The 13995-nt window shown below is 42.2% G+C and overlaps 1 protein-coding gene across 1 annotated transcript in view; it reads left to right on the top strand.

The window, feature by feature from the left end:
• Positions 1-13995, top strand: part of CXADR (CXADR Ig-like cell adhesion molecule) — a 75201-nt gene that overhangs the window by 961 nt on the left and 60245 nt on the right. The window lies entirely within an intron of this gene.

Here is a 13995-nt window from a genome sequence, read left to right on the forward strand (position 1 = left end):
TTTTGGGGTGTGTGCCCTGGGCTGAGGGGCGGCGGTGGCGGGGTTCGGAGTTAGCGCGGCGCCTCCCGGACCATTCCTTCCGCGGGTGCTGACTGCTCGATCGGCTTCTGCATTTTCCCGTGTTAGCCTCGCTGTCGCGCCCGTCCCGCCTTACCCAATTTCAAAAGCCTTGGGCGGCCAGTGTCCAGGTGTCGGGCAGTCCTAGCGGAGAGGCTGAATTACAAACGCCATTATTTAGCAGACACTGAGCTGCTTTTCAGCCTCGCATCGTCCAAGGGACCTCTAGGAAAGAGAAGCGGAGAACACGAGCCAGGCATTCTTGGTTTCCCTTAGAAGAGGCGGACCTCGCCGAGCTCGCTGGGCACAGATGGGTGGATTACGATGTAGACTGGAAGATCAAAAGGAGGTTTCTGTTGACGTGAGCGCAGTATTGATTCCTGCAGCCGCAGAGCAAAGGGCAAAGGAAAATTTAGTAACTTCAGTTGAGTTTGAAATGTGTTGGTTTGTTTTGAAGATAAAGCCGTACAGAGTAATTCCTACACCCGTAAATTTCCATCTGTGCATTGCGTTGGGAGAGGAGGGGAAAAGGTATTTTAAATTTCTTGGACCTTTAGAAAACAATCATTTTGATACGAAGGAACTGACCTGCTTTCTATCAGTGTTTCAAGTAATTCGCTAAGCTAAGCACTTGTCAGGCTTATTTTATAGCTCGAACTAATAAATCGAGAGGTGGGGCCATAGGAGGCAGCCTCCGGAAGGATGACTTCTTTTTTTTTAAAGTGCTCCCTAAAGCTTGACCAGTTGGCTCTTTTGTGGGGAGGGCTCTCTGCTTCCTGTTGAAAGGTTAATTCCATTGTTGGATGTCACAGCTGTGAGCATTACTCATGGGATCCACTTGATCTGATCAGCATTCTATTAACAAGTCTAATCCGTCTCATAAGGACAACAATCATCTTAGATCAAAGTCTGTAGCACTACCTCCACCTTTTTGATCCATATAATTGAGACTTCGCTTAAATATCCAAAGTAAAGCTTCCTGAAAAGATGAAGGGTCACAGTCACCAGTTTACATGGGGCATGCTTTATCCAGACCAAACTGAAGGTGAAGTTGGCAATGTTAATGTTTTCTCAGAGAAAAAGGCATTTTGAAACTACATCTAAAGCAGTCAGGTGGAAGAACCATAAGCTATCAAATTATGTCTAGGACATTTTTGCTTCTGGAATTTCTAGATAGGTGTCTGTATTTCAATTTTTTTTTGAAAGTCTCGCTTAGATGGGCATGATCTCTGCCAAGGATATTTTGATACATGTAATTTCACTGTGCTTATGAAATGACCACCAGTTTGCAGTGAACATCTCCTTAGAGGACAGTGGCTTGCTTTTGGTTAAATGAGACAATTATTGTTATTCTAACTGTTCAGTTTAGAAATCAACTCAGAAATAATATAATTGCTGTGGGTATATTGGAAATTGACCATTTAGGAATGTTGCTAATGACTCAATGTTAACATTGTCCCCTGCATTAACAAATCATGGCAGAAGCTTATATATTAGAAACTGGAATGTTAAGTGGTAGATTTTTCTCTAGATCAGTCTCTGTATAGGTTGTAAAGAATTTTATGGTATATTTTGGATATTGATAGGGCTTCTTTTGATGCATTTTCCACACTTAGTATTAAGTCATACTGCCAGTAGTAGTTTACTTCTAGTTACAGTAGTGCTGGTAATAGTAAAGCAGTAGGGGCAGTAATAGCAGTAAAATAATCCCTTCATTGAACACTAAATGCTAGGTTCCCAATCTGCCTAGCAACCCTGGAGAGTATGTATTAAAATTATTCTTGTGAAAATCGGAAGACTGGCACAGAAAGGTTAAAGAGCTTAACTTGCTGAAGTAAAAAAGATTAATCCTGGTCTGTGCTTAGGTCTGTGCTATTTTGCCTGAAGCAGCCAGATAGTTCCTTCTTTGATTGCCTGATTAGGGCATGTTAATTTCTACTACTGGTCAACTGCCATGTATCAAGAATGTGTTGGTTTGCCTGTGACAAGTACTGAAGGCTTTTATTATTTGGTGTTGATTTCTAGATCTTCGGTAAATTCTTTTAGGCACTGTGAGCACACTTGTGTTCATCGGGGCTGAGATTGATGATTGGAAACCGACCCACCAACCCCCAAAAGTTTGGGAGGGCTGCTGTTTTTCACCTCGTCCTTAGGAGTGGAACTGAAAGCCAAACCCACTACCATCCAACTCCCAGCAAACCTGTGGGCCAGTAGAACTGCTCCTGTGGGGTCTCTGAGGCTGCAAATCTCTATGGGAGCAGAGGACCTCCTCTTTCTCCCAGTGCGTAGCCCACTCTGCTCCCAGGGCCCCTTAGAACTCAAAAGACCGGCCAATGATCCTGGTCTCCCAGCCACTTTTGATGACGGACAAGCCACTGTCCTCTTTCTCTGTGTTGCTCCAGTTTTATGTATTGAGATTGAGAATTCTGATGCCAAAGTTGTAGCGGGGAGTAGATTCAAGATGTCTGTCACTTTGCTTCACCTTTAGTCTTTATTGTTAAAATGATAAATGTGAACTTTATCTCACATTTTTTCCTTCATGTTTACATTCCTGCCAATATACCACCATCAAAATAAAAGTTGCTTCCAAGACCAGTCTGTCTACATTGACTCCTCACCCTATTTGTTGTGCATTCATCAGTTATCCAGTTTATCTCAAAGGGCAGGTGCACTGCCTGTGGTGTTTACTGTTACAATCCCCTCTTAGCCTGTAGCACTTGACTGATTCAAAGGGTTTATTAGCAAATGTTTGTTGCATGACTGCATTTTCAGCCTTTTCAGTGGGAAAAAAACCCCAACAAACCAAACCTGTTGCCGATTCAGCAACTGAACTACCCCACAGGGCTTCAAAAGCTGTGATCCTTATGGAAGCAGATCTGTGGAGCAGGTGGTAGTTATGACCAGCTGACTTTTCAATGAGCAGCCCCGTAATTTAACCACACTGCCACAGGGGCATATACATGATGCGGCTTGAAAAAGTTCATGGAAAAATGGAGTTCAAAGATAATGGAATCTTCTCATGAGTACTTTGAAGCACCTCCGTGAGTGTGTGCCACAAAATCATAGAAAACGCTATTAAACAAAAAAATTAAAATGTGAAGCTCTTGTTTCTTGACATATCCTTAACGTAGATCTAGATACTTCTGAAGGCAGTGTTTTCTTCTCTTTAACCTGCCCCAAGGAATTCTTTACGCCATGTCTAAACATTTTTGGTATCTTCAAGGGGTTCAAATTTGTGTTCCTTTTAAATGCTATTTGTGTTTTGGGGACCAAAAGAAGTTTGATGTGGTTGGGCTGTGGATGGAGTAAGGTTTCCAAAGAAATTCTCCTGGGAAGCCCTTGATTACCTTGAATAAAATTCCTTGTGGAAACTTTACTGCACCTTTTCCCCTCATCATTCCTTTTTCTTAAACCTTCTTCCTTATAACCCTCTGTGATGGCCTTGTGTCCTCTGAGGAGCTCTATCCAGATGACCTTTGGAATTCCTGAAAGCAGTCACCATAACTTGAGGTGACTGCTCTACCATGAATTTCTGTTGCCCAGCCGATCCTCTCAAAAGCCACTGAATTTTGATTCGTCCTTTTTTTTTTAAAAGACATCCTAATGAGACTAAGATTTGCATATTACTGAGCGAATTCACTTGCTTGCATGCATTCACTGACAACATTTTGTTAGAAATAAGCCTGTGCATATATAAGGTGGAACACTAGTTTGTAACTTACCTCAGTATACACACAAACTCTTTACTATGTTTCATTTCACATTCATGAAAGTATTAAAAAATCTGGCTGTTTTGCACATTGACAATATACACTGGCAGTAATGAATGCCGTGATTCTCCGTGACTCGGTGGTGATGAACATGATCAGCAGTTATATAATGCTGTAGTTATCTTCTGTTTTGTGATCTTAAATGACCATCCTCTATGGTCACAGTGTTGGTTTTTGCATAATATCCTAGTGTTTGGAACCTAATCATGTTGATAAATGAGGAGTGGAGGTACATCTTTCTTAATTGGTCCCTCTCTTTTCATTTTAGAAAGATTGCCCTTATGGTGATCATCTCACCAGTTTTATCTCATTCCATTGTTAGTTTAAAGAAATGGAGGTTCCCTTTTACCGCTAGCCTATTCATTACTCCCACCTCCCCACGAAGTTGCCAAAGGTGACATTAAGCTATATGCCAATTCCCTTTTCCCTGTAGAGCACCTTAGCACCATCTTTGTTAATTTCCTTCCTATTAACCTCCTTTTCACTGCCGCCTTTCCATGGTTTGGCAAAATCCCTTCTTAATCTTCATCTTAAACCACCCTTTATCTTATCAGAGTACCCTCTACGAATTTGCTAGTGACTTACAAATAATAGCTCAGCCTACCTCTTGTTTAAAGGCAATGCTTCCATCTGCATAGTGTTCTTACACCTGCATGCACTTGAGTACTTAATACCACAGGTCCCCCCACTGAACTTAGTTAAGTGATTTAGCCCCTCACATGAGAGGGAGCTTCAAAAAGTTCATGGGAAAAAAATGAACTGAAAAGATAATGGAATTTTACCACAAACTCTTTGAAGCCCCCTCACTCATTAATGGTATTAAGTGTTGGCTGCTAATTGAAACTGAGTCCATCAGTTTCTTCACAGGAGGAAGAAGATGATGCCGTTGGCTTAGTAATAACTTGCAGCCTGAGTGACCCTACAGAGTAGTTGGACTTGGTCCTGTAGGGTCACTATGCGTCAGAATTGACTTGGTAGTAGTGGGATTGGCTTTGGGGGTTTGGCACTATGCGAAATATACAGTGGAGCATTCGAAGCAGATGGTACAGTTTGGGTAGAGAAATAGAAATCTGAAAGGGTATGATATATCTTTGGAGCTGAGAAGTTCAGCACAAATTAAGCAGTTAAGCAGCACTGCCTGACCTTTATGTGTGCTTGAAGCATTCTCACCTTGAAGTCTAGGATTGGGCTTGAAAATGTGCATTTCCATTCAAGTCCTGTGGTGCCATAGCTGCTGGTTACTGCTGGGTGGGCAAAGACCTTAAAGGTTATATATACATGGACAGGCATAAAGGGTAAGATGAAAGATGTTTGTCAAGTATCATTCCCTCCCCCTCCTGGGTGGTCTGAGTCATGCACACTGTAAATGTTCTTGTCTGCTAACACAAGATGAGCTATTTTAGTTTCTCCAGAAGTTCTTTGGAAGGAAAAAGGCCTGCTGATCTACTTCCAAAAAACCAGCCATTAAAAACCCTTAGAGCGCATGGTTCCACTCTGCACTTAACAGGGTAACCATGAGTTGGCAACTGGCAGTGGTGGATAGAGCAGTGAGTATAATCTGACAGAATACAGAGAGGAGGAGAGCATTTTGAAGAGGTGATCAAGCTTCAGTTTGGACAAGTTGTATTTGAGGTGTTCTGAAGGAGCTCTGGTGGTGCTGTCAGAGGGGCATTAGACTGAATCTAGGGAGAGAAGCCAAGATTCAGAATTGTGATTATTGTTGATAATCAGCATTCTGTTTAAGATTAACCTGGAAAAGCAGATAGGACAAGGTTAATTGTGACATTGGGGAACTTCGGACAACATTTAGTTGACAATGGGGAACCTGGTAATAATAAGGTATAGAAATACCACAGTTTGCTGGTGTACCAGAGAATTATGGAAGCCCAAAGAGTCTTAATCATTAGCAGGAGATTATTGATAATATTCATCATAAAGTTGATTATGATGAAAGTGAAGCTAGATTTTAAGAGACAGGAGAGGACGATAGGTAAGTGAAGAATATGAAACGTATTTTGAATTTGCGGAGGAGCCTTGGCAGTAGAGTGGTTAAGCTTTGGGTTGCACTTCTCAAGGTAGGTAGTTCAAAACCACAGCTGTGTCTCTAGGGGTTACTGCTCATGTCAACAGTTACAGTCTTGGAAACTCACAGGGCAGTTCGACCCTGCCCTGTAGGGTCACTCATTCCTTCATATGCATGTGACAATTGGACATTGAATAGGAAGACTGAAGAAAAATGTATGCATTTGCATTGTGCTAGAGAAGAATATTGAAAATACCATGCACTGCTAAAACGACAAACTGATCTGTCTTGGAAGAAGTGTGACCAAAGCACTCCTTTTAGGAAAAGACTTCATCTTACGTACTTTGGACCTATTATCAAGAGAGACCAGTCCCTGGAGAAGGACGTCATCTTGGTAAAGTGGAGCGACAGTGAGAAAGAGGAAGGCCCTCAACAAGACGGACTGACCCATTGGCTGCAGCAGGGCTCAGGCATAGTGAACAGTTGTGAGGATGGCGCAGGACTATGCAGTGTTCCGTTCTGTTTGCATAGCATCTCTGTGGGACATAACTGACCATGTAGTACCTAACAAGGTGCTGGCTGAGTTTTTTTTAATTTTGATTTTGCAGTGGCTTGACAGCAAAGGCCTTAGGTACAGAGAGAAATTGCAGGAGAAAAGAACCCAGTCACTAAGAATTCCCTTAACTTCCCACCAGCCAGACTTAGAAACATGTTCATGCCATAATTCATCCAACCAGGTACTCCTCCCTAAGGTTAACTCCTAAACTCTCTGTCCTTTGCCTTGGCAGGGATGTCACTTTATTATCCCTTCTGTTATATCTGAATCTCATCACTGTCATTTTCTTTTTTAGAACATTTTATTGTGGGTTTTGTTTTTTTTTTAGGTGAAACTTGGCCCAGCAAATTAGTTTCCCATTTTACAATTCGTACACATGGCTCCATGACATTGTTCCACCCCCACCCCCACCCCAGGATGTGTCAGCACTTTTATTTCCACTCCCTCCCTGTTTCCATCCTTCCAAGCTTTCCTGTCCCTCCGTGATTTCTAATCTTTGCTTTCGGGCAAATGTTGGCTTTTTGGTCTCTTGTGGTTTCATTGTTTTCAGGAGCACTTTCCTCTTGGGGATCATTGTTCATTTTATAGATGAGTATTTATTTACCTGAAAGGTGACCTCTAGGAGTGGGGGCAGTTCTAGATTAAAAAGGTATTTCAGGGCCATAGTTTTTTGTTTTTTTTAAACATTTTATTAGGGGCTCATACAACTGTTATCCCAATCCATACACACATCAATTGTGTAAAGCGCATTTGTACATCGTTTCTCAAAACATTTTCTCTCCATTTAAACCCCCGACATTAGGTCCTCATTTTTCCTCTCCCTCCCCGCTCCCCCCTCCCGCATGAGCCCTTGATAGTTTATAAATGGGTATTTTGTCATATCTTGCCCAGTCCGACGTCTCCCTTCATCCACTTTTTGGTTGTCTGTCCCCCAGGGAGGAGGTCACACACAGTTCCATGTAATTGGTTCCCTCTTCCCTACCCATTCTCCCTTTACCCTCCCTGTTTTGCCACTCACACCACTGGTCCTATAGGGCTCATCCGTCCTGGATTCCCTGTATTTTCAGTTCCTATCTGTACCAGTGTACCTCCTCTGGTCTAGCCAGTCTTGCAAGATAGAATTCGAGTCATGGTAGTGGGAGCGGGGAGGAAACCTTTAGGAACTAGAGGAAGGTTGTATTTCTCATCATTGTTACATCGCACCGTGACTGGTTCATCTCCTCCCCTAGACCCCTCTGCAAGGGGATCTCCAGTGGCCTACTAATGGGCTTTGGATCTCCACTCCGCACTCCCCCCATCATTCACTATGGTAAGATTTTTTGTTCTGATGATGCCTTACACCTGATCCCTTCGACACCTCGTGGTTGCATAGGCTGGTATGCTTCTTCCATGTGGGCTTTGTTGCTTCTGAGCTTGATGGCCGCTTGATTACCTTCAAGCCTTTAAGACCCCAGACGCTATATCTTTTGATAGCCGGGCACCATCAGCTTTCTTCACCACATTTGCTTATTCACCCGCTTTGTCATCAGCGGTTGTGTCGGGAAGGTGAGCATCATAGAATGCCAATTTACTAAAAGAAAGTATTCTTGTGTTGAGGGAGTACTTGAGTGGAGGCTCAGGACCATAGTTTTAGGGATTCCTCCTATCTGATCAATCCAGCAAATCTGACCTTTTCAATAAATTGGATTTCGTCAACTTTGAAAAGCTTATACCTTGCTTTATATGAGGGGCCTTCAAAAAGTTAACAGGAAAAATGGAATGAAAAGATAATAGAAATCCTCAGTAAATTTTGAAGCCCCTTCGTATCTTTAACCCCAGTTTCCCTCGGCCACTGCTGCCTCTCTCTCCCCTTTCTTTCTCAGGCTCATTGCTTGAAATGAGTGGCCTTTGTTTTCTGCCTGCGTGATTTCCCTTGAGGTCCACTCATCCGTCCACAGTTTGCAGTCTGGTCTTCGTCCTCCACCACTGGGAGCTGCGGGCCACAGTGTGGCTGTGGCTGCTTCCCAGGACCGGTCGCACCTTCTGCCTTGCCGCCTCTCATCGTGAACAGCTCTATTGAACTCTTCTCCCTCGCCAGCTAGTGTTCTTTTTCTTTTGCAGGCTTAATTCTTCGCTGTGCCTTACGTGTTGGAATTCCGCAGTGGATGGTTTCAGTAACTCTGTATGGCTTGAGTCTTCCACCATATTTTAGCCAGAATTCAAACCACCCACTTGACATCTCTGCTTAGAATTCCCACAGGTGACTCCATTCAAACCTGTGCAGATTACTGTGTGTTCCCTTTCAGTGAATGAGTGTTTCCCTCTGGGTACTGTAAATCCCTCCTGTGTTCTCACTTCCATTCCTCAGTCGTTTCTGTCGCTTCAGTCACATCTGTAGTCCGCGTTATACCATCATCTCCGCAGCTTGTTGAAATAGCTTCACGATCGGCTTCTGATTCAATGCACTCTTCTCTGTGTTCTGGGCATATCTTATTTCTGAAGCATGTCCCAACACTTTTTAAGCATGTCTTTATTTTAACTCCTTGTTTGCTCTCACCAGAGTGTACCTTTCATGGGGTCTTTTTGATCGTCATTCTAGTCCCACTATATGACGCTCTTCATTGAATAAAGGGAAAAGGTATGGGAGATAGGAATTCATGGTTTTTAACTTGAGGGAACAGATATATTTGAGCTCTTGATGTTTTTCAATTAAGTAAATAATTCAAGTTGGGAACTTTTTATTGTGAATTGAATGTAGGCTTTCTGAGCAGATCAGCAGTTTTGTCTTTAGGCTGTAACTGTTTTGTTCCCACTTATAACATGTAGTTGTGGTCTTAGTGTGGTTTTTCCATAGCTATCTGTAGAAAATTTTGGGGAAAACATGTATCACGACAATTTGTATGTCTTCAAAACTCAGGCCTGGTTGCATCTGGAAGAGCCCATCCCACAGGACCCACAGGCTCCACTGCTTGGCAGTTGCGCCGAAAAGCAAGGTTGGGAACTTTTCGCTTGGTTCATTTGGTTCATTTGGTTGCCAGCAAATGCTGGGTGTGAAGTTTAAAATAATTATGAAAGGAATTCAGAACACAGCTAAGATGACCCAAGAAGAGCTATGGCGTATCGTATACTACCTTTCATCTATCTTGCATTTGTTAGGGAAACAAAATCTAACCATCTAGAATAATTATTAGGATGATTTTGGCCTTAGATAGATTCCTATTAAGATTGCAGTGTTCAGTAAAAGTACAGGGCAGTAATTTTTTCACATTCTTGTCCCAGCCCCACTTTTTAAAATGTAATTTCTTTGGTGGAGCTGTCGGGAATGGTGTAGCAAGAGGTGCCAGACACCCGGACATGGGGAAACACTTGATTTGGGAAGCTGGAACTGTGGTACGATTTGCTGTTCTCTTAGGGCTGCTTAAAGAACGTTGATTTCTATCTGCATGTTAAGAAAAGTTAAATATTTCTACATAGTAAGGGCTGGGCTAGGTCATTCCAAAAAAGTGTTTAGTGGAGAGGCAATTGTAGTAGATTAAGATGGTAAATGTGACTTGAATGGCCAAAACCTTGTCATTTGTTTTCCCTTTGGATACAGGTTGAGCTTGATCTGGTCTTTAATATTTTGTTTGTGTGTATTCCAGATTGGGCCTTATCTCTGCTGTATTATTGTTGGTAGCATTCTAGACTCTCTGTTACTTGTTTTTCTATATTTTTGGTATATGAACTGCTGGTGAATCTAGAGAGAACTAGAATAAGGGTTCCTGGTGGGTACAGCAGGGGCGGGAGGAGATAATGGGGAGCTAATATCAAGGAGTATAAGAAGGAAGAAAAATGTTTTGAAAATGATTGTGGTAACAGTTGTACAGCACTGCTTCATATGACTGGAGAGAAAAAAAAAAACTTACTGCCATTGAGTTAATGTTAACTCACAGCGACCTTGTAGGGCAGAGGAGAACTTCCTCTGTGGGTTTACCAGACTAACTCTTTATAGGAATAAAAAGCCTCAGTTTCTTCCCCAGGAGTGGCTGGTGGCTTTGAACTGTTGACCTTCTGGTTAGCAGCCCAATTCATAACCATTACTCTACCAGGGCTCCTAAATGGTCATTACAGGGAATGTTGTCTCCTGTGCCTTTCTACTGTCCTGTCAGCAACTTTCTTCCCTCACCTCATTGCTGCAATCAGTTTCTATTAAGGAGAGCCAAAAGTTTAAACCTTAGAAATCTTGGTTGACTCACAGTATTTGCCTGTTCTTTTGGTTGCAGGGTACTTAACAGAGAAGACGATTTCTTGCTTGCTTGAGAAAGGGAAAGTTGGGTAAGAGAAGGCAATAATGGTAGGAGTCTTATTTTTAGGGCAGGTATGAAAAATAGTGGGTATAACTCAGTTTGTCCTTTGGTTGTTGATAAAGATTAACAATCAAATTATTTTTACACATTCTGAAAAATTTATAGGGATCACTGAAACTTCAAATTTTTTTCATTACTTTTAAGATTTTTTTTTGCAAGGCGGAAGGGGAATAATTTTATTTCATTTACTTCTTTTTAAAAAAAATCATTTTATTAGGGACTCATACAACTCTTATCACAATCCATACATACATTAATTGTGTAAGGAACAGTTGTACGTTCATTGCCCTCGTTATTCTCAAAACATTTGCTCTCCACTTAAGACCCTGACATCGGCTCCTCATTTACTTCTTATAACATAAAATGTGTGTTTAAATTCTTAAAAAGAAACACTGTAGCTAATCTTGGTTACTCCCATTTGTAAATGAGTTTAATAGGTGTTTCTAAGGGAAGGATGGTTTGGTTGCACAGATATAAAGCTCTTGAGGCATCTCCGGGGACATGCAGATAACAGGGAAGGACTAGATTTGTTGAGCAATGTCTTTGTTACATTGTGAAGGTGATTGTGGCCGACCTGCCTTAGTCTCTTGGATTAGATTAGCACATGAGGAGTGCTTTGAACTCTGAGTTCTAGACAGCCCCCAAAGTGGGTCTTCTCTAAGGAACTAGGCAGAAAACTTTGTAGACTTTATTTTATGGTGGAGGTGGTTCTGCAATAAGAATTCACAAGATTCTAGCATATCTTTGTATACCATTTTGAACTTGATACTATTAAATCTGGCCTGGAAGAGTGATTGTGCTTTATATTTAAATCTACTCCTGAGAACTTCAGGGCTAGAAAGGATTCATCTTATTATTAGTATTATAATTACAGGAATCAAGTTCTAAAGCCAAAGACCTAAGCCCAATAAGTTGTGGTACTGGCATATACCAGTACTGTTTAAGAGAAATATAATGCAAGCCATGTAAGTAATTTAAAATTTTCTTGCAGGTACATTAAAAAGTAAAGTGAAAGGAGATTTCCATGCTGTTGTAGGTGCCATTGGGTTGGTTCCTAGGACTCCATGCACAGCGGGACGAATGTCTGCCTGGTCTTGAGCCGTGCTCACACTTGTTCCTGTACTTGAGACCATTGTTACAGCCAGTGGCTCCGTCCATCGCCTTGGGGCCTTCCTCTTCATAACTGCCCCTCTACTTCACCAAACATGTCGTTCTCGGGGGATTGGTCTCTCTTGACAACATGTCCAAGCAGCACTCTGGCTGTACTTTATCCAAGATAGATTGGTTTGCCCTTTTTAGAAGTTTGTGATACTTCCATTATTCTTTGCCAGCACCATAATTCAAATGCATTGATTCTTTTTCTTTTTTTCCTCTGCAAAAGTAAACTTTATTTTATGTATTTTTTATTAAATGATCATTTTATTGGGGCTCTTACAGGTCTTATAACAATCCATACATCAGTCGTATCAAACATGTTTGTACATATGTTCCATTGTTATTTTCTAAATACTTACTTTCTATTGAGCCCTTGGTATCAGCTCCTCTTTTTTCACTCTCTTCCCCCTTCCCACCCTTGTGACTCCATAATGAATTTTATTCTTTTCATATCTTACACCTACTGCTGTCTCCCTTACCCCATGGCTTCTGTTGTTCGACCCCAGGGGGTGTCTCTCTCTGTGTGTGTGTGCTTACGTGTCCATCATTGCGACTGCTTCCCTCTTAGCCCCTCCTCTCCCCACCTCCCCCTACTCTCCTAGTATCGCTACTCCCATTCCTGATTCTGGATTCCATGTGTCGTGTGCCATAGGGCCAGCTCCAATCAGAGCTAAACTGACCCCCTCTCTAGAAATATGTGCTACAGAGGACAGCACTAAACCTACAGGTTGGGGAGAGGGCCCAGCATGCCACTCTCACACGGAAGCAAACCAGAAGGAAAAAGAGAGGGACAGTCTAGACCAGTGGTTCTCAACCAGTGGGTTGCAACCCTTTGGGTTGACCTTTTCACCGGGGTCGCCCGATTCATAACAGTAGCAAACTTACAGTTAAGAAGTAGCAATGGAAATAATTTTAGGTTGGGGCATCACCACAACATGAGGAACTGTATTAAAGGGGCGCGGTATTAGAGAGATTGAGAACCACTGGTCTAGACCTCATATTGGCATACCAAGCCCAGAGGATGACGTCCCTGCACGGAGCTGCTAAGGCACAGAGAGGACTGTAGGGCGACAACAGCTCAAGCAAGACACAATGTCCCCTCACTGGAGCACACCGTGACAGGATACTATTGGGGACACACAGCGGGGAGTTAGTCCGGTCTGAACACCCCACAACCAAGAAAGGAACATAACAGATCAGCAGCAGAGCCAAGCCAGCCACAAAGCCCCTGAGGAGCCCCCAAAATAGACTTTAGGGTAGTGGGGGCAGCTTCCTGAATTCCCCCAGGACCAGTGGGGAGATAGTCATAAAGGTCAGTGAACAGACCTAGAATTATAAATGCACTGATTCTTAATGAGTTATGTAATTTTTTTATATTAACTTTTTGAAATCTGATCCATCTCAAATTGAGCACATCTCATTTTCTGTTAACCACATTTTAAGAAGTCATTAGCCATCCAGGGCTAGCAGTAACTGTATTGGACTGCACGGGCTAAAATTTGGAGCTTTAGTTTTGGCCGCTTCTGGCAAGGAGCTAAAGGCTCATTTACTTAGTTTCTCATAATTATCAAAGCCTTTGTTACATACATAGAAAATTATATAAACTGTCCTTATTTGGTAGTTACATGCATTCACATTTTAATTATTTTTCTTTAAAATAAATAAATGTACAAAACATTTTTACCTTGCCTAGGGGGAAAGAAATGAATTTATGGGGAGATGCAAAACAAGCAGGAAAAGAATGGTCCCCTAGGTAAATTTGAACTCACTTGGAAATGGTAGTAAAAAAAGCAATGCTACAGATCGGAACTGGAAACACAGGGAATCCAGGACGGATGATCCCTTAAGGACCAGTGCTGAGAGTGGCGATACAGGGAGGGTGAAGTAGAGAGGGGGAACTGATTATAAGGATCTACATATAACCTCCTCCCTGGGGGACGGACAACAGAAAAGCGGTTGAAGGGAGACGTCGGACAGAGTAAGATATGACAAAATAATAATTTATAAATTACCAAGGGTTCATGAGGGAGTGGGGAGTGCAGAGCGAGGGGAAAATGAGGACCTGATGCCAGGGGCTTAAGTGGAGAGCAAATGTTTTGAGAATGATGA

Source organism: Echinops telfairi, unplaced genomic scaffold (assembly GCF_000313985.2).
Source record: "Echinops telfairi isolate 266 unplaced genomic scaffold, ASM31398v2 ScPeMD7_7469;HRSCAF=8507_0, whole genome shotgun sequence".
NCBI lineage: Eukaryota > Metazoa > Chordata > Mammalia > Afrosoricida > Tenrecidae > Echinops > Echinops telfairi.